General features: G+C 41.4%; 1 long non-coding RNA gene across 1 annotated transcript in view; it reads right to left on the reverse strand.

Annotated features, from left to right (window-relative positions):
- Window positions 1-2,714: 2,714 nt before the first annotated feature.
- The window catches only part of LOC145713520 (uncharacterized), a 68,768-nt gene continuing 49,631 nt past the window's right edge, over window positions 2,715-21,851 (reverse strand). The window contains exons 4-5 of the long non-coding RNA XR_014136626.1: window positions 18,241-18,370; window positions 2,715-2,889 (exon numbers count right to left, since the gene is read on the reverse strand). This is a non-coding gene — a long non-coding RNA (uncharacterized LOC145713520). The remainder of the gene's footprint in view (window positions 2,890-18,240; window positions 18,371-21,851) is intronic.

Raw genomic sequence — 21,851 nt, forward strand, 5'->3', positions numbered from 1 at the left:
TTTGACTTTTCGACATACTACTGTTCTATATAAATGTTATCACATGTATAGGTTCTTATAACCATGACCACAATTAGGATACAAAATAGCTCCATTACAGAAGGTACTTTCACACACTTCTCCAACCCCTAACCCCTGGCACCCATCGATCTCTGTCATCGTGCGGGCAATCCGTGAGAGTTCCGGTCATTCCATACCCTGGCTAGCACTTGGCATTCTCAGTGTTATCCCTGTTTGCCATTCTAGTAGGTGAGGTTCCAAATGAATCCTTTTTCCTACTAGAAGATTAGAATCTTCCTGCCAGAAGATATAGCCAAATAACCTATAACTTTCTCTCAAACTTAAACTGAACCCGAAGGCCTGTGATCCAGATTGTTTTTGAAAGGCTCCGCTATCACTGCTACTAATACGAATACTAAGAATGACCGTCGGTAATCAGATAACTGGCTGAGGCAGGCACTGTGCTAGGAGATGTTCCTACAATAACTAACTTAGCCCTCCATCCCCATGAGGTAGGTATTATCCTCATCTTACAGACATGAGGACTGAGGCTTAATGAAACTGACAAACTTGCCCAAAGCCATGTAGGCAATAAATGAAGGCACCAGGGCACACAGCCAGGTCAGACCGGTTCCGGAAACCTGACCAGTCTGTGTGGCTGCTCTACTGGGCAACCAGTTGCTCTTTAATCAACAACAAAAACAGTCTCGAGGCGCTTTAATTTTAAAGGTTACAAACTTCAGGAAAGTGAACCATTCTCGTCTTCACTTCAGTCTTATGATAGCTTCTTCGGATCAGCAATGAGCAACGTGGAGAAGGGCTGCAGGGACCTCCCAGACGAGGGAGCCTGCGCTGCCTGACTGGACGACAGGCTAAGGATTTTAGATCGTACTCCTGTGAAAAGTCAGCAGCTCAAATGAGACTCGACTGAGGGAATTGGGCCAGCCTCACTTGTTGCTCTACGAAGACTGTCCCCACCGACTGAATCTTGAACCACATTTACATGGTTCTATACCCGAGAGCATCGTCCACTGCAGAAATGAGCTGAAGTTATAATAATGGTTGCTTTTTGTGTTGAGTCATAAAAATAAAATAGTATTTTATGTATAAAATTAAAATTAATAATATATTAACTTGAATCATCTAATGACTAAGCACATCCAGGGATAACACGGAACTCCAGTCTTTAGACACATATCTAGCACTAATTCTAATAAAACAAGACACACTAGACTTTTCACTGGGTACATGGAGTTAAAAGTATGGCCAACAAACTATCCAACTGGAATTCAGTGGTTTGTCTTTAGTGTTCTGATTTAAAATATTCCTTATCCCTTTCATTATCTATTTTCTCCCAAACCTGTAAACAACATGCTTCAGTGAGCTCGGAGCCAAATGTATTTTGTTTCATGGTACTAATCAGACAAGCAAGAGCCACAAAGCTCAGGATCCTGTCTTAAGCGGCTGTTCTCTTTAGCCTAAGTGTATTCAATCATTTCATCTTTCAGGTATGAAATCGGGAAGAAAATGTGTGCACTACAAAGAAAAGCTGTCCAATGAAATTACATCATAAGCGAACAGTAGTTTTTGGGAGATCACTGTTGCTAGCTCCAAAACATCAGGCTGTTTCGTATGTTCTAGTCCCAAAGAATGACAACGTCACTTTCTAAATTTTCCTTACAACGAAAGGAAAGAGGTTTCATTCGCACCCATGCAAACTGTCAAAACTGTTTTAAAACACATAGTGCCACCAAGTGATTACTATTATGGAAAATGATGGCAACTCTAAACACATTTGGCTCAAAGTCCCAAGTGATAAAAGTCCAGGGTAATGAATTCTACCCATTTGGAGAGCTTCTCTTAACCTGTGGCAGTTCCTTTATAGGTGCCCCTTCACATAATGTTCTTATTGCAATGCTGCAACACTCGATAATCATAGAATCTGCTGAAAGAATATCATTTAAACAAACTCACAAGTACCAGTGATTAATGAGAAAGCATTGAATAGCACAATGACTGGAAACTTTCCAATTTGCATTCCAAAATGCATGCAGCACTGACAAATTTCAAGAATTTCAAAATACTTGAAACTTAGACAAAATCAAGAAAGAATTACATATTTATATAAACCATCAGCCACTCATCAAGGATCTGCACTTTCTGTAAAATAGGTTTCCAAGGGAGAAACACTTATTTATCAAGACCACTGAAGATAAGCAATTAAATACAAACTAATTTGTATAGCCAACATAGCATTTTCTGCTTAACAATGAAAAGTTTTCATCTTGATAGATACATTTGTCATTGAGAAGATACCACTTTCAAAAGAAAATAAACACAGCACAGCCCAATTTCCCTTGCAAAAAGTGCACAAGTGCAGTCAAAAGTTTACTGTGAGTGATAGCCGATTAGAATACCATATATAAGGATGAGCAGCTAAAATCAGTTTCTCTCTTCCCAAAAGCATGCCTCTGGACATGTAGTCGTGAGAAAATAAACAGCCAGAGTAGTGTATGACGTTATGCTTTTCTTTTGCAGGATATTCCTGCCTCACCTCCAAATGTTCTTTTTGTAAAAATTACAGTTACTGAGACAAAACTCAGAAGGATCTCATCGCTTTTCTATCAAAGGCATCATTTTTGTATAATTCTGAGACATGGTTTTCAACCCTTGTCCAAATAAATCCATCCTACTGAAAACCAGGAGCTAATCTCAGGAAGCAATGACAGGACCCCTGCTATTTGTACTTGAGGACTGTTACTCACTGGCATGTATGTCCTCCTTCATCCTCTACTGCCTGGCCGAAGCCCCAGGGAATGGAAAAGGTCTGCCAAGTTTCTCCTTCAAGATCCTCGTCCATGGTAGGAAGGCAAAACAGCCCACCTTTTCCTAAGGATGGAAAGAAAGAACTCTGTTCTTTATTCGTTTATAGGAACAATGACCGTCTCGTAGCAAACAACTGCTAGGCAAGAAGAGTGAGAGAGGAAGGAGAGGAGGAATCAATGCTGAGAGGCCAATCATATTTCCTCACTCAGCTACTTGGAAACCAGATATGCTTAGACGATCACGTGTTTTGAGAGATTTGAGGATGCAAGAGAGGAGGAGCTCTGTCTTTTGTAAATTATTAACAGGGACTTTTTTTTTCCTGACCATGAGCAAAGACGTACAGGTTACCATTTAAGAAAAAAGCAATCAGGTTTGCAATAGAGCACACAAACTGGCAAGTCAAGAAACAAGATTTCTGAAGTTTTGCCCACTGACCCCTATTGGCTCAAGACAACCCAGTGCAGTTAGAATCACAGTGGTGTCATACTGGGAAGGAACTGGCACCTTCTGAAGGTCTGAAGAGGTCATAACTGCAGTTTCAGCAATTTGCGTCTGACGAAAATGAGTATTTGCTCTTCCTCATCTGAGAACTCACTATGGGGTATTTTGCGCTATGAGCTGGAATAAAGCCACCTGCACACCATCCACACAGTTCTCTTCGATTTCAAAGTGCCGCTTAACTTCTCTCATGGCTTTCCTGCATCTCATCCAAATTTGATATGTAACGTGTCTACCTTAATGCAGTTATTCAAAAGTTGCCAATTTTAACACTAGATCCTACCCAGTAATTTAAACTCAGTGGAAAAATCCCGATCTAGAAAGCTTTCAGAAAGCATTGGTTTCTCATGACAAAGACAGGGGACATGTGGGGCATATTGTGTTGAGCAGTGTGGACTGTCTCTTTCTCTCTAGAACAGGATTTCTCAGCCTCAGCCTCATTGACATTTTGGGCTGGATACTTCTTTGTTATAGGGCAGCCCTGCACACTGGAGGTTGTTTAGCAGCGTCCCTGGCCTCCAACCACTAGAAGCCAATAGCATCTCCCCAGTTGTGATGACCAGAAATGTCTCTGGACATTGCCAAATATCCCCTTGAGGTAGAATCACCCCCGGTTGAAACTGCTGTTCTAGACCCATTGCTTTAGTGAAGTTGTTCAAAAGAGGAGGGATGCCATTTACATTTGAGATAGGCTCATGCCAAAGACCAGTGGCAGGCAAAGTCAAGTCAAAGTGGGTGAGCCACAGGACTCATATGCAGGTGGCCAATTTGATTTGTCCAAATTGACACACATTTTAAGTGGGGAATATCAACTCTCCATGGACTTTCACTAAACTGCTCACTACGTGTGATGATTAATTCTGTGTCTCCCTGACTGGGCCGTGGGGTGCCCAGATATTTGGTTAAACATCATGTTACGTGTACCTGTGAGTGTGCATCTGAATGGGTTAACATTTGAACCAGTAGATGGAATAAAGGAATTTCCCTCCCCAGGGTGGGTGGGCCTTAGAGAATCCATTGGAGGTCTGAATCGAACAAAAGGTGGAGGAAGGGAGAATTTGCTCTCTCTGCCTATTTTTGAGCTGGGACATGGGTCTTCTCCTGCACTCTGACTGGAACTTATACCATTGGTTCTCCTGGGTCTCCAGTTTACAGATGGCAGATGATGGGGTCTTCTCAGCCTCCATAATCATGTGAACCAATTCCTTATAAGACAGCTCTATGAACCCTTGTCCAAATATATGTGTGTGTGTGCGTGGATGTATTCTATTGGTTCTGTTTCGAAATAACACACTACTATAGTTTGCAAGTCTCCCAAACCTGCTGTTTAAAATACACGAGGGGCGCCTGGGTGCTTTAGTCAGTTAAGCGTCCAGCTTCGACTCAGGTCATGATGTCACGGTCCGTGGGTTCAAGCCCCACGTCGGGCACTGTGCTGACAACTCAGAGCCTGGAGCCTGCTTGGGATTCTGTGTCTCCCTCTCTCTCTGCCCCTTCTCCACTAGTGCACTCTCTCTCCAAAATAAATAAACATTAAATTTTTTTTAATATGCTAGTTTCTCCTTTGTTACGTATTCTTCATTTTACCTCAGTTTCTGTCATCCCATTGCAAGTAGGGTTTGTTCTGGCAAACTATTCTGAGCAGATCTTTGACAGCCAAACAAATCAAGGCAGAGATAATGAGGACATAGATTCCCTGCCTATTCGGGTAACCTTAACCAACCCAGTTGGGATGTTTCCTTATGAGCCTCATATTAGTGTAAAAAAAAAAAAAGTCTTTTCAACTAAATACAATAACAGCAGTCTATTTAAATTCAACACTGAGAAAATGAGGCACATGGTTTCAAAAGCAAAAGTGCAGTTCAAGTCCACAGGTGATGGCGGACATCTTCTCATTAAGAATGGCATGCCTAAGGGAGAAATCTTACAGACAGAAAGTTGTCTTGGGAGAAAGAACAGTGTTCAGAGCCTCAGAATTTCCTTTCTGAGTAGGAGCGGGTGTGATCCCAAGGAAGGCGAGTTGCTCACATGGTCAACTGTGTCTGCACGGCTGTCTGTCCACTCCAGGGCTTATTTTGGAAATTGGTGTGAAGGGGTCGGCTCCGAAGGGCTCAGGTTTGTGCTCGGAGGTTCCTATGAGAGAGTACTGAATAGGCAGGGAAAGAGAGGTGCATGCCCCATCTGCTTTGGGATAGGAAGGAGAAAGAGTTTTTAATAAAGCGGAATGGTGTTCGGAATCAGGGAAAACCACGTCCTCCTCTACGGACTGGATTACAGGAGGAGGAAGCTGTCTGCCTTGGGAAATGTCCAGGCTGCTCAATGTGACCTGGATGGGGGAAGGACACTCCAGTTAAGCGCTGGGTCCTAGAAGCAGGGGCTTTAAGAAATAAATCTATTTCTAGCCTATTTCCCATATTTATTGTTTGGCTGTGTGCTGTGGATTTTTCTTTTCTTGGAAGCACTCATTTTTTAATAATGTCAAGAGTTACCACCTAGATGATTGCAGTTTTACATCATCGCTGGAGAGCAAGGATTAAACGCCTACTGAATGGCCTGCACGGTGGCAAACGTGAAAGATTCAGATCACATGGTGCTACCCTCGAAAAGCTTATATTCTAGGATTATGTAGAAAGATGGTAAATATCCAAGAGCAGCAGATTGGAAAATGTTCATTTCATGTTTTCATTTGCTTTTACATCAAACTGGATTATTTTGCCTGCTTCAAAATACTAAGGTCAATTTAAATTACTTATGAACATAATCATCTCTTTTGACTAGCCAATAGAAAAAGAAGTAAGCCTACTATTTTATAGTTGAGAAGATAATTACATAACACTCTAAGGAAGGTGTGGAAAATTATTTCAAGTCGTTCAGATAAAGTCCTTAATTTGGGGTCTGACATTCAAGGTCCGGCATTTCAGCACCACGATTTTCCACCTCCAAACATTTGTGTTTTTCCCTGTCCTCCCATCAGAACACCAATTGCCTTCTTCCTGACCCAGATCAATCCTTCCTCAAACACGTGATTCACAGCTTACCTCCTATGATGCCTTCTACTTTCTCCAAGAGAATTAATGTCCCCACTTCAGTACTTCTAAAGGACACAGTACCTCTATAAAAGCAGCTATCACGTTCTGCCGTAGGTTAGAGGTACTTGTGTACAATTTTGCTAAACTCACTTATAGTTCGTTCTAGTAGGCTTCTTGTAGATGCTTTAGCATTTTCTACATAGATGATTGTGTAACCTGCGCATGAAATCAATTTTGCTTCTTCCTCACCGAGTCCTTCTCCCCCCACTTCTTCCTCTTGTCTGAATGTACTTGTTGGAACCTCCAGTGCAATGTTGAATAGAAGCGGTGAGAAGGGGAAATCATTCTTAAGTACTAGAAAGAGCTGATAAACAGAACTTTAACAAAGAAATTTTTTTAAAGCCTGGTCTTCAACAGTGTGGGTGCAGAGAAAATAGTTTTGTGTTTCTGCAGAGGTGGGGATTTCTGAATAAATCTTGCTGAAAACTTGGGATCCAGAGCTAAGAGCAGCCTTGGGAAGGTAATTTAGAACTGTATAGATAGTGAGAGAACTCTGGAGAGATTCACTTAACTCTGGAGGTATGTGTTAACATTTCAAGGGAAAAATGAGGCTCAGGGCCTTGGAGAGCCAGCGACATTCAGGCTTATCTGGTCCTTAAAAAGATTTAATCACATACTAAAAGGTTAGAGTGAGAACCCAGGATCCTTTCATCCCATCCCCAGGAGGCAAAATTTTATTCCCTCTTTTTGAGAGAAGCGAGGGGGCAGCTATCTCATTCTCCAGTATACATGCAGAGAAAATCCATTCTTCTCCATTGCTCACCTATGGATCATCTGGCCCCTCACAGGACAGATTTTTCCACCTGACTTTCATTTTGAGGCCCCAGGGGGTAAGGTCTGGGACAAGGAGGGGCGGTCAATGCAATGATTGTTATGTAAATAACACTAATGACAGTCTGTCTCTGATTCAGAAACTTCGCGGACACAATCAGGATAAAATCAATGAGATGAATATTAAAAACCCAACAAAAAGACTCTGTGCTTTGCTTTCTGTCTCCTGCTGCAGGAGGCTGTGAAGAACAGGTCTTAATTTTCTGAAAATTGGTAAATGCCTTCAGGTCAAAAGCAGCTTCTGTGCTCATTTACCTGTCAGGTTTCTCCTTCATTTTTTTTTCCTTCTTTTTTTCTGTGATTAAATATACACAATATTAAATTTGCTGTTTTAACCATTTTTAAATGGACGATTCAGTGACATTAAGTACACTCACAATGCCATGCAGCCATCACCACTACCCATTTCCGGAACTTTTTCATCATCCCCAGAAGAAACTCTGTACCCCTTAAGCAACAACTCCCCAATTGCTCCTCCCCACAGCCCCTGGTCGTCTCTGTTCTACTTTCTGTCTCTATGAAATAGCCTATTCTAGGGATCTGGTATAAGTGAAGCCAGACAGTATTTGTTTTTTAGTGTTTGGCTTATTTTACTCAACAGAATGCCTTCAAAGTTCATCCATGTTGTAACATGCATGAGAATTTCATTCCTTTTTAATTTTTTTTAATGTTTATTTATTTTTTTTTTTTTGAGAGAGAGAGAGAGAGTGTGCGCGCGCAGGGGAGGGGCAGGGAGAGAGAGGGAGAGGCAGAATCCAAAGCAGGCTCAAGGCTCTGAGCTGTCAGCACAGAGCCCGACGCGGGGCTTGAACCCATGAACCTTGAGATCACGACTTGAGCCCAAGTCAGACCCTTAACCAAAGGAGCCACCCAGGCGCCCCCCTCATTCCTTTTTGTAGATGAATAATATCCCACGGTATGGACAGACCACATTTTTATCCATTCATCTGCTGACAGACACTTGGGTTGTTTCCACCTTTTGGATATCGTGACAGATGTTGCTATGAATATTGGTGTACAAGTATGTTTGAGTTCCTACTTTCAGTTCTTTTGAATATACACCTAGGAGCGAAATTGCTGGATCATACGGTATTTCTATGTTTAACTTTTTGAGAAACTGCCAAACTGTTTTCCACGGCAGCTACACCATTTTTCATTCCCACAGCAATGCCCAAGGGTTTCAATTCACCACATTCTGGTCAACGCTTGTTATTTTACATTTTCCTTCACTTTTGTGCTTTAGTCAGCTCTTCAGTAATTTTAAGCTTTCTAAGAAGATTTTATTCAGAGAATTGGTCTGAATAACTGACCCTGACACTCTCAGAAAGAGGAGACCTCCTTTTACTTCCTCTGCAAACTTCCATGAGAGTACCACACAGATTTGGTAATACACCTCGAAGTAACAGGTCAAAAAGCAGCTTTGAGGGGCTCCCTCAAATACCAAACATACAGTGGAGTAAAACTTAACGATTTAATTGGCTTTATTGAACGATTCATGAATTGGGCAGCATCCCATCTAGTAAGTAGAAAGGAGCCCAAGGAGCTATACAAAATGGAAGGCTTTTATAGACAGAAGAGAGCAGCGATAAAGAGTGAGCAGATTACCTCACCTCCCTTTGGGGAACAGAAGAGGCTCTTTGTGGCAGATTACCTCACTGGTGCTAACCAGAAAACTCCAGACTGACCCGGTAAGACTACACTCACAGGGAAGTCGGAAACTGCAGTTATGTTAGGTATTAAGCCCTGATTTGGTGACACGGGCCTAGCACAAGTGACTCCATTTTGGGTTTATGGTTTTCTGCTTTCTTTTCTCTATAGCATCGGAGAAGACTTTTGCTTTTGATAGAAAGCTTAGAACAAGTACATCTTTAATTTTACATTAAAATGTATATTATTTTGAATTCCTAGGTGCATTTTTAGTACTTCTCCATATACAGATTTCTGCCCTTCTCATGTGGTTGACACACAGTTAACACAGAATGGACATATTAACTCTAAAGATACATCATCTACAGAAGAAATGATTTTAAGCTGAAACCACCCTTTGGAGACCAGCCTGCTTATTGTTTCATAAAAACGTTTTTCTTGGGGTGCCTGGGGGGCTCAGTCGGTTGAGCATCCAACTTCGACTCAGGTCATGATCTCACGGTGCTGACAGCTCAGAGCCTGGAGCCTGCTTTGGATTCTGTGTCTGCCCCCCAACTCTGCCCCACCCCTGCTTGTGCTCTGTCTCTCTCTTTCAAAAATGAATAAACATTAAAAAAATTAAAAAAAAAACATTTTTCTCTAGTAACAAAAGCTGACTTTAATGAAAATTGAGGATGTGTTAGCACTACTTTTCTATTATCTAAATGCTGACGTTTATTTTTGTATTTCTCTTCATTTTCTCTACCAAAGAGTTAGGAAATATCACATCGCTTGCTGAGGATAAAACCAATCTTTTTCAACTTTGAACTTATAGCTAGAAATAATAGACCTAGGATGAGATTTTATCCTTCCTGCAGAAAGAAAAGGAAATGTCATTAAAAACATAAATTGATTACAATCTTCTGAAATTGAATAGGGAATTTTCATCCCAAACTTTCTGTCAATCTAAATGCTCCAATAATATTGGTCAAGGTTCAGATAAGTTAGCTATTAAGTAAATTAGCTTTGAACATACAAGTGGCATTCAAAAACCCGACTAGCCATGAAAGATTTAAGTTGAATTGTACCTGCAATGAAAAATGAGGAAAGGATTAGAAAAGCTCATTACTTAGAATTCACATAGCAATTCATATTTTCTATGCTTCTATAATCAGATGCAAGTCATTGCTCTAAAAGGCCCTGTGCATTTTTTAGTGGGCACCATTTTCCATAAAGCTCACAATGGCAGAATTTCTTATTTCCACCAATCTTCCTACCCCATCATTCATTTAATGTTTAGTGAGCGCCCAGAGTGAGCCAGGCACTGTGCGAGGCAATAGGGCTAGAGAAATCGATAACGTCTCGGCAAGTTCGCTGACTTTGGCACCTCCTTCCCCACAATGTTTGAAACTGCAGCTTGCAGTTTTCTTGTACCCCGTTTTTGCCTCCTTGCCCAAGCTCTTTGAATTGATCATTCCTTATCTACCACCTCACACCCATCTACTAGTTGGTACTCAACATGTCTTTATCTCTAAGCATTGCTATTCAGGTCTGCCTCCCTCCCTCCCTCTACGCTCTATATCTTCTAAGCCAATCCCAATCACCCTCCTTTCCTCAGCCCTGGTGTCGGTCTAGGTGCAATGACCACTGCTCCCAATGAGAACTGGGATTAAGGATGACCGATAGAAGACAGGACTCCCATTATAATTGAATTTCAAGTAAACAATGATTTTTTTTAGTATAAGTATACATCATGTAATATTTGAGATGGGATATACTTGCACTAAGCAATTATTTGACACTATTTGAAATTGAGAAATAACTAGAGTTCCTGTATTTCTATTTGCTAAATCTGGTAACCCTAGTCTGGGTAAACAAGACACATTCCTCAAGGAACTGACCACTGTGAACCAATGCATGTGCTACTAGATGAATCACAATAGGACTTGCTTGGGACTGATCTTAGGGTGGATTCCCCCAGAAGCAAGCCCTGAGATAAGGATCTGATTGCAAGTGGTTCATTTGGGAGGTGATGTAAGAGAAGGAAGGGAAGAAGTCAATGCAGTGTGCATTAACTAACCAGTTACTGCTTGTGGATAAGCAAGAACCTGCTTGAGAGATGTCTCCCCCAAGGAACAAGGATGCTGCAATATCCTTCTTCAGCTCGCATTTGGCATTAATTGAGGACCACTCCTGAGGATCTGAATTCCCCAGCATTTGCAGCCAAGCATGTCTCGGCAGCCAGATGAAAGCCTCTGGCAGAGTGATAGTGAAAGCCTGCAGAAACGGTGAGTGCCAAGGGGATATGAACACGCACTGCCGTGACAGCATCTGCTATAGTGATATCTCTGGATCAGGAGCCCTATATAAACTGAGTTAATTTGGGAATCAAATGTAAGTCCAAAAAACATGGCAAGCAAGAACCGGGAAAGACCTCAAAGATAATCTAGTCCAACTCCCCTATTTCACAAGTCAGGGTGTTAAAGCTCAGAGAGTCACTTACCCAAAGGCAGAGTTACCTATTGACAGGTCTAAGATGTGGTTTCTATTATTGCCAGGTCACCATCAAGCACTGATGGATGATGTGCAAAGAATTTTCACATTTCAGAGATGCCCGTGCAAGCACTCTACACCCAAGGAGGAAGGAGCTCTTTGAGTTTGGTTAGGAGAGGGGGTGTTGGGGAAGCACCAGAGTTATCCGGGAATTCTGCAGGCTCAGAAGGGCCACTCTCACTGCGAGCTGAAAATCCAGCCTCCTGCTTGGGTCTGGAAGACAGAGTAGGGTGGAACTTAGGAATTAGGGCCCTTGTACCTTGTCACTGACCTTTTTCTGCTCCCTACCTCAGATCAGTGAGATGGAGGTGCCAGGCGTTCGCCAGAGCACACCAAGATCCCTTCTAAAACAAAACAAAACAAAAAACCTCACATGGAGGAGGCCGGAGTTTCTCCAGGCAGTCAGGCTGAGCTCCCATCTCCATTCCCTCACTCCAGTATTCCCACAGAGGGGTCCCACATAAACCTTAGGGGTAGATGGAATCCTTGTTCTGATTCTCTCCCAAAGTCTCGTGTGAGAACCAAGTGGGATCATGGTGTGAAATCTCTAAATTGCTATAGATGTGCAATCTATGAAAGATAACATATACCTGAGATATTCCAGCTCCTGGTATAGAACTGCCACATAGTACATGGTCAGGAAACGTTGAAAGAGGGAGGGACAGAGTCCCAGAATTGCAATTCATTGCTTATCCTCTCATAAAACTTCAATGTATTCTATTTTTGTTGTTGTTCAGTTTGTTAGAAAGTCCTGACTACGTGATCTGATGGTGATGCTCATTTTCTGTGATCTGTGATGAAGCGTGCAGTCAACAGTAATTGGAGGAAGGCAAGCGGAAGGCAAGTATGAGAAGAAATACCCATTACAAGTTTCGCGACCTGAACAAAATTTTTGCAGGGCTGATGATCTTTCAAAGGGATCCACAGGGCTTTTATGTACTTAAGCACTTATAATTTAAGCCCAAACAAGAAAACCAATCAAGATAGAGTAATTGATTCTAACTTAACGAAGACAATTTTTGTCTCTTCCCGGACCAGAATTGTTCTCCTGCAACATGTAGCAGTGAATGATTTTCTTATCTGGACCATGAATGACCTCACAGTAGGCCAAGCTGAGATTTTAATGTTATATTTAATGTTATTTTTTACTTCTTAGCTCAATATACCAGACCCCCACTTAAAGCATTATAGATTGTAAGCAAACCCACTTATCAGTTTCTTTACAAACTCTTGACTTTTACTTCAGCAGAGCCCTTGGCAAAAGCAGTGGGAAGGTACTAAGCAGCATAATACATCTACTCCTCCAAACACTTAAACACCAAACCAGAGAAATAAACTCAACCTGCAACATTCCGTATGTCTTTCAGATAAATGTGGCAAAACCTATATCTCCATTTAATGAAAACACAGCTTCATGAAATCATATGTTTTCTAAGAAGACAGTGAGGGTAACCTTAAGTCCATTCACTTTGAGTTTCTTTAGGAACATAGTATCTTAGAATCTAGAAAATGCGGATGTAAGCTTTGAGAAGGACCTTGGACATCACTGAGTCCATTCAACTCATTTTATGAATGACCAAATCAATGCCTGGAGAAGTTAAGTGGCATTCCCCAGCCCAGGGGTCAGCAAACTTTTCCTATAAATGTCCAGAGGGTAAATATTTTAAGCTTTGTGGGCTATCTCATCTCTGTCACACCTACTCAACTCTGCCACTATGGTGTGAAAGGCAATACTTAAACAAATGAGCATGACTGTGTTCCAATAAAACTTTATTTATAAAAACTGTGGTGGCCTGGACTTGGCCTATGAACCATAGTTTGTCAGACCCTGATCTAGGTAGCACAGCTGAATAATGTCAGAGCCAGATCAGACCAAACCCCCATGACTGTGGTTATTTATTTATTCATCTAACTGATACCTATTAAGAGTCTACCGAGTACCAGACATAAGGCAGGATGGTAGGGAATTTAGGTACAGTTGGTTAACTCCAAATTCAGAGTGTAATATTTTGTCTTCAGGGATAAAATTTAGCAGACTCTATTAATTGTGTCTCAAGAAAACATCTCCAGTTGGAGATCAAATTTCTGATCGGGGAAATTATCTATGGAACACAAAAATTTGATCTCCTTTAGAGCTAAAAGCATAATTCACCTGCAATTGTGAAGGTCTCTGTTCTCAGACATAAAAGTGGACTAATCACTTCATTACCAGAAATAAGTCATCAGGATTTCCAGGACAAGCATCCCTACCCAATCCTTAGGTCACAAGTATTACTTCCAGGGAGTTCTCACAGCATCCAGCTTACCCTACAATCAACCACCCCATCCTTCCTAATACAGTGTCTCTGCCAACTGATATCATGGGGAGGAACTGTTTTCAGACACAAATGAAAAGACTAGATCCAAAGGCACTGGTTCAAGTGAGGCAGAGGGACAGGAGAAATGTTGAATCTCTCCATAAATATTTACCAGCCCCCAAAACATCCTGGGGATATGGGGGGTGGACTGTAGAGACAAGATCCCATTCTAGAGGGGCTTAGAATGTGTGAGGGGGATTAAACAGATAGTGGTAAGTTCTGTAAAAATAAATAAATCAAAGAGAGCAATAGAACAGAAAGAGAATAGAGAGTAACTGGGGGCTATGGAAAGAGGAGGGGGCTCTGTGAAATACAGTAATCAGGAAGGCCTCTTCAAGAGGGTATCCTTTGAACCAAATCTTGCATCATGACAAAGAGCTAGACTCATAGAGATCATGTCGGGTAATGAGAACCACTGGTTCAAATGCCCTGAGACAGGAATCTGTTTGGTGTGTTCAGTGTGATTAGGCCAGAGCAGGGACAGTTGTGTGACATGAGGTCAGAACAGAAGGCAAGGGTGGCTGCCAGTGGAGAACGTGCCTACAAAGCAGAGACTGTGCTCCACAGGGTGTGGCCCAACACAGTCCACTGGGGTGCAGGATAAAAATATCAGCACTTTTATTTAAATGCATTTTTTTGGTCTAAAATAATAGGAAAGAAATTAAGCTTTGCTAACAGGTCATATAAAGATTGTCAGTGGCACTCTCTCTCAGTGGGGATGTCTAAAGGCCATGAACCTGGTACGTTGCTGGAACTCTCCCGAGGGAAATGAGTTATCAAAGGTTCTGTCAGGCACCCAGAATACTTTCGTTCTGTTGCAGTTGATGTGGACCTTAAGCGGACCTAAGGTCCTAACATGGACCTAAGTGAATTTACAGATTATATTCTCTACTTGTCAAGGACTGACACTAATGCAAATTACACAAGCATAATTGAAAAGTAAGAAAATAGAGTTTGGGGCGCCTGGGTGGCTCAGTCGGCTAAGCATCCAACTTCAGCTCAAGTTGTGATTTCACAGTTTGTGAGTTTGAGCCCCACATTGGGCTCTCTGCTGTCAGTGCAGAGCCAGCTTCCAATCCTCTGACCCCCTCTCTCTTTGCCCCTCCCCCACTCTGTCTCTCTCTCAAAAGTAAACAAACATTAAAAAAACAAAAGAAAATAGGGGCACCTGGGTGGCTCAGTCGGTTAAGTGTCCGACTTCGGCTCTGGTCAGTATCTCACGGTTCTTGAGTTCGAGCCCTGCATCGGGCTCTGTGCTGAAACTGGCTCGAGACTGTTTCAGATTCTGTGTCTCCCTCTCTCTCTGCCCCTCCCCCACTCGCACTCTGTCTCTCTCTGTCTCTCTCTCAAAATAAATAAATGTTAAAAAAAATTTTTTTAAAAACAAGAGAAAATAGTTTACTTTTCTCTGTCACCTAGCATAAGCTCTTTAACAATGACAAGTCCTGAGTAAAAAAATAATGATCTAATTCAATATTTTCAAAAGTGTGACTACCACATTTCACATCCTGATTCAGTATTTAGATATGTATCTATAGACATGTAAGTATTTACAAATATAGAGCTATAGGTATATACACGAGGTAAGAGTTTCTCAAAACAATACCTCTTAATTATGTACTCTAACATTTTCCCTTCTATTTTATTAAAAACTGGTATTAGTTACTATTACTATTATAACCCACGATAGGTTGTGATATGCAGTATTTGAAAAATACTCATGCAATCAGATCTGAGGAGAAATCAGCTACAGGACATCAAAATTAAGAAGACTCCCTACATACGAATTAATTAACATCCATTACTGTTAACCATCAATCGCACCACAAAAGTATATTTCTACCTGAGAAATTGGCTAATGGTGGCACAAAGTCATCAAAATTTGTGAAATCTTTTAAAATTAAATATCCAGACTATAAAAACACACCACTAGCATATTTTTTCAGTAAAAATAAAAACCATGTGGAAGCAGGCTAAGTGTCCATCGATAGATGAATGGATAAAGATGTGGGGGGGGGAATATTATTCAGCCATAAAAAAGGAATGAAATCTTGCTGTCTACAATGACATGAGACACGAATAGAACTAAAGAGTGTCACACTAAGCAAAATAAGTCAGAGAAAGACAAATACCATCTGATTTTATTCATATGTGGAATTTAAGAAACAGAACAAAGGGAAAAAAAGAGAGAGAGAGACAAACCAAGAAACAGCCTCTTAACTACAGAAAACACACTGATGGTCACCAGAGGGGCAGAAGGTGGGGCAACAGGCGATGCAGATTAAGGAGTCTACTTGTGATGAACACCGAGTCGATACACGGAATCGCCGAATCACTATATTGCACGCCTGGAACTAATGTAACACCGTATGGTAAGTATATTGGAATTAAAACTTTTAAAAAACCATGAGACAACATTCAGTCCATTACTTTACAAAACTTCACTAAACTTGATGCGTGTTTAAAAATCTCATTTAAGATCTCTTAATATATTAATTCAGTAGTACAGTCAGCCTCCCTTATCTGAGGGAGATGCATTCCAAGACCCCCAGTGGACGCGTGAACCCCTGGGTAGCACCAAACCCTATAAATGCTATGTTGTGTCCTATGCGTACATACCTGTGATAGAGTTTAATTTATAAATGAGGCACAGTAAGAGATGGACAGCAAGAAGTAGTAACAAAATAGAACAATTATAACAATGTACTGTAACAAAAATGATGTGAATGTGGTCTCACTCAAAAGGTCTTATTGTGCCGTACTCACCCTTCTTGTGACGATGACAGGACACAGCGCCCGCGCGAGGAGGTGCAGTGAGGTTAGTGGCGCAGGCGCTGTGATGGAGTGCTGGGCTACTAACCGACCTTCCAACGATATGTCAGCAGAAGGATCACCTACTTCTGGACCGCAGGTGACCGCGGGTAACTGAAACCGCCGAAAGCGACAGCACGGGTGTGAGGGGCCTACTGTGTGTGATCTATAAACATATATAGACATACACAGACATGTGCATATATGGACAGGCTTAGCAGTTTTTGCTGAGGTGACGTGTGAACAAATAAGTTTGGAGACCACCACTACAGCTCACAGAATTTGTCTACCCTGGACCTTCAGCAGCTGTCTGGATTTCCGGGACCCATGAACTGAGAACTACGCTTTTCACCCTGTTTCTCCTGCTGTTGCCTAAATTCAATGTTTGCGGTCCTTCATTACTCCAACTACCTGCCTGGAAACTGAACCTACCTGGTGAAGTCCTTCTTCCAAAAGCGAGTCGTTGATGGACCTAAGATCTCGTAAGACCAGGCCGCATAGTAGTCATTCCTATGCCAAAGCCTTGTACGAATCAGCGCATTCTGATTCAGCTTCCTCTACAATCTGGATATCCTTTCGGAAGAATCAAATGTGTGAAAGAAGCTGGTGTTTTCCAATCGTCACTCAGTATACCAGTTATACAATCTGCCCTGGTTAAGAGAATTCTCCTTGGAGAGAGATAACAAACCTGGACTCGTCATACCAGATACATGAAGCTCAGCCGGTGTCTTAACCTCTCTATGCCTCAGTTTCCATATTCATAAAATGCTGAAAATAATTAATCTTATTATAAGGATTGATTGGAAAACCTATGGAGCACACCTTAGTACAATGTTCAGCATAGAATGAGTACACCCTAGGCTGTGACTGTCACCATCACTGTTGTCACAGTCGCCTTTTCTATGCAGACCGAGTTCTGTGTTAGCACATCTTCATATGTCCTGTACAACTACAAAGCACATAGATGTGCTTTGTAATCAAGTCGCTGATGAACGGATAAAGAAGATGTGGTATATACATATATCCATCCCCCCCCCCCCCACACACACAATGGAATATTACTCGGCGATCAAAAAGAATGAAATCTTGCCACTTGCAACAAAGCGGATGGAACGAGTGTATTATCCCGAGCAAAATAAGTCAGTCACTGAAAGACAGATGTCCTATGATTTCACTCATATGTGGAATTTAAGAAACACTGCAGATGACCATAGGGGAAGGGAAGGAAAACTGAGATAAAAACAGAGAGGGAGGCAAACCATAAGAGACTCTTAAATACAGAGAACAAACTGAGGGCTGCTGGAGGAGAGGTGGGTAGGGGGTTCGGCTAGACAGGTGAAGGGCATTAAGGAGGGCGCTTGTTGGGAGGAGCACTGGGTGTTGTACGTAAGTGATGAATCACTCAATTCTCTTCCTGAAACCAACACTACACTATATGTTAACTTGAATTTCAAAAAACTAAAAATAAATAAATGAATAAATAAAAAATAATCAAGTCGCACATTTCCACATTCATGAATAAGAAAACAATACCATTCTAATTATATTTGCAAGGAAACCAAAAACTTCTTTGACTCACATCTGCACTGCTGTCTTGGAGACTTTGTTTTCACAGCCCCTAGATCAATTTTCAGAATGACTATACTCACCTGTATTTTTCCAAAATGAAGATGAAATAGAAGGGCAGGGTTTGGAGTCTTGCATTTTATTTTCCATTCTCTGGGTAAAGTTAGGTCACCAAGCCACTTATTTTTTTTTCTTGGTCTCTTTTCCATCCACCTATGAGATAAATGATATCTGGTTTTGATTATCTTCTTCATACAAAATGTGTTATACATTTTTAAAGAACAGTATAAGCCACTCCCTTTTACTCATCGCAAGAACTCATCTCCTGAAAATGTCACAAACAGATGTTCTTTTGACTTTTCCTATCTCTACTAAATTTAAATAATGATTAACTTTATGAAACTACTCGTAACAATGAATAATAAAGTTTCTTCCACATTTTTCTACACAGGCACAGACATTTACTAGGGAAAAAGTCCATTTTACTACCCAAGGAAACACATTTTACTATAAACAGAACCTAAGAATGCCAACAAAATCAGAGTGAGAAGGTCAATGGAAAATGTCCATTAAACTCTTCAATTCTGGAATGCAGCTTTGTTCTTAGGGGATTAGCAGATGAACGGAAGTCTCCACGGATAAACGAGGCACCGATTCTCTATAAAGTTCCCAGAGCAACAAAAGAATGACAGGATGGCTTTGCAAATAAAGACAATAGGCCTGGCTGCTTTGGCATTTGTTAAATAACGCCACTGTCACTGGGAGGAAGTGCGAGCTCTCCCTAAAGGAACCAAAAGCTCCCAATTCTCCAGTTGTGCACACGACTCAAAAACAATTGGCCATTTTCCCCTCACTTCTACTTACCCTGTTCATGGTCTTGGCTTATTCTTGTGGGGTCTAGTGTCCCGCAGATGGCTTCCTCCGTCCTCGGCCTTCCGCTGTGTCTGACCACCCATTTAGCGCTGCCACTACAATGGCCTTCAAGGGCCGTCAGTCCTCGCCCAGACTCCTCTCTTCTTCCTCCCTCATTCCTTCATTCTTGTTAACTTTCTGAGCAGTCTTTGTTTATTTATGGCACATATTCCCAGTAGAAGTTATTTTCACAGACTCATGCAATGTGTGCAACATGCCGAGGCCGCGATATGTGTGGGAATCCAGTTTTCCCTCCCTGCCTCTGCTTGGCAGCCTATTGTCTCCTCCTGTTAGCACCTGCAGCAAAGTCACAGCCTAAAGTTGTGACAGTACCATGATATCCAAGGCAACCAACGGCGAGGTCCTTAACATAGAATTATTTCAATGCAAGACCAAGCATAACCCAAAGCTGAGTAACAGGCAAACAGAGCGCATGCTTTAACACATGTCTTTATTAATACTAAATGGAGTCAAAGTAATTTTTGGCCGCCACGAGAGTTCTTTCACGAATTATACAAAGAAAGAACATACAAATTAAGAAATTGTACAGCCATGCCATAATTCCTGACAAAATGTATTAAAAGGATACCAAGGAGAAAAAATAATGGAGAAAATAATTTCTAAGCTGTCTTTGTCAAACACTTAACACGTTAGTTTTTTTCTAAGTCAGAAGCGCTGAACTAGAGGCAAGAATTAGTGTTATTATGTAATAATAGATAGTTAATGACTGAACTATGAAATAATCTGTGTCACCATTCCTGTAAGTCAAAATGTTTTTTTTAATGTTTATTTATTCATTCTGAGAGAGAGAGAGAGAGAGAGAGAGAGAGAGAGAGAGAGAGAAAGCATGAGTGGAGGAAGGGCAGAGAGAGAGGGGGAGAGAGCAAATTCCAAGTAGGCTCTGCACTGTAAGCACAGAGCCTGATGCAGGGCTCAATCCCACGAACCGTTGAGATCATGACCTGAGCTGAAACCAAGAGTCGGTTGCTCAACTGATTGACCCACCACGGTGCCCCAATAAGTCAAAAATATTAAGTGACTCCCACTGCCAACACCCAGGGTAACCTAGGGGGTTGCTAACAGACCTCTATAATTGCCACCGGTTCCATCAAAGGGTCTTCAAATATCTACGTGATCTAAATAAAAGCAGTGTGCTTGCCATACAAACACATCTTCGAGACAATTTCCCAAGTCCTACACCTCCAACCAGGTTGCTACCCTTAAACACCTTGATTTAGTCCTGGTCCTTTATCTCAGGAGCAGGAATCAAGCCAAGATTAAATATATGAGCATTTTGTTAATAGAAATGCCACGCAAAGGGAGAAAACAGATGGGGTCAGGCAAGGTTAAGAGAGCTGACAGACCCACCTTTACTGTCTAAGGAAACTTCGGCAAAGCTGTCTGGGAGTTCTTAATCCAAGGTCAACCAACAAAAGAGTTTGTCTCCTGAAACAGCATGCTTCAGTGTCCCCACTCAGTCATTGCTGGGGAGCAGCCCATGGGAGGCAAGAGCTACAATGGATTCCAGAGGGCGGAGGCTGGGGTCCTGGGACAATTGTCCCCCCCCCCACCCCCGCCCCATGCAGGAGGCCTATGAGGTGCATTCTCAGGGCCCGTATACCACTGCTACGTAGAAATTCAAAAGTTTATACCTGTGCAAGAAATCTTGAGTTTGGCACCCAAAGTTTCCCTAATCTCCGCGTAACTCATGTGTAACCTTAGTTTCTGGCACTTTCTTTGTTGGCACTTTCACATTAGTCTAAGTAACCCCTTGGTCTTCATATCAGTCCCACTGCTGACCAAAATGCTTTCCTTCATACTATTTCCTCCCTGTAATACTTTTCCCACCTCAAAACCTCTTTTTAAGATCTTACCTACTCTGTAAGGTCATTCTGAAATGCCAACCCAACATTAAGACCATCTTCAAAACTCCTGCCTCCACCCCATCTACTTAACTGCTACCCTAGTGGAAACGTTCTTCCCCTCCTTAGAACATCCATGGAACTTCATATACTCTTGTACTTAGAGTATTAAGCACTTTTTACTTGCTTCAGTTCTTACAAGTTTTATCTCCATAGCAAATCCCAAGGAGGAATGTCCACATTTCAAGTGTGTCTTCCCATACTATTGTGCAAAAGATAAACTGAAAAAAGCAAATGAATTAACGACAGACAAATTCTGGCCTGGTGCATATCTATTGATCCAGGCCTAAAAATAAGGCTAAAAGACCATTTTTATTTCTTATTTTCATGTTTGTATTGATTACTCATTTATTTATTTTTACTTTTATTTAAATCCAAGTTAGTTAACATATAGTGTAGTATTGGTTTCAGGAGTAGAATTTAGTGAGTCATCACTTATATACGATACCCAGTGCTCATAACAACAAGTGCCCTCCTTAGTACCCATCACCCATTTAGCCCATCCCTTGTGTTGACTTTAAAAAAAAAAAATTATAGGATAACAGGAACTATCAAACCCAAGGTAATAGTGATTCTAAAACTCAAGGCAAAAAAAACCCAACTACCTGGGAAAGGACATCATCACTGCTGTAGTCATAGAGAATCCACACAGTATAATTAGCTGACATAGGAAACTGACCCAATAAATGAATATTTTGTGAGAGACTGAAACATAAAATCTTATTAAACAAGGAGGCTGTTAAACTGAGGAGGCTCTAATGCCGTGGACTACAAAAGCAAACCAAAATCTAAGTCTCTAAATGCCTCACAGTTATAAAATCAAAACGCTAAGGATAACCCATCACAAACAGCCACCTAGG

This window comes from Panthera onca, chromosome X (genome assembly GCF_046562875.1).
Source record: "Panthera onca isolate mPanOnc1 chromosome X, mPanOnc1 haplotype 2, whole genome shotgun sequence".
Classification (NCBI taxonomy): Eukaryota; Metazoa; Chordata; class Mammalia; order Carnivora; family Felidae; genus Panthera; species Panthera onca.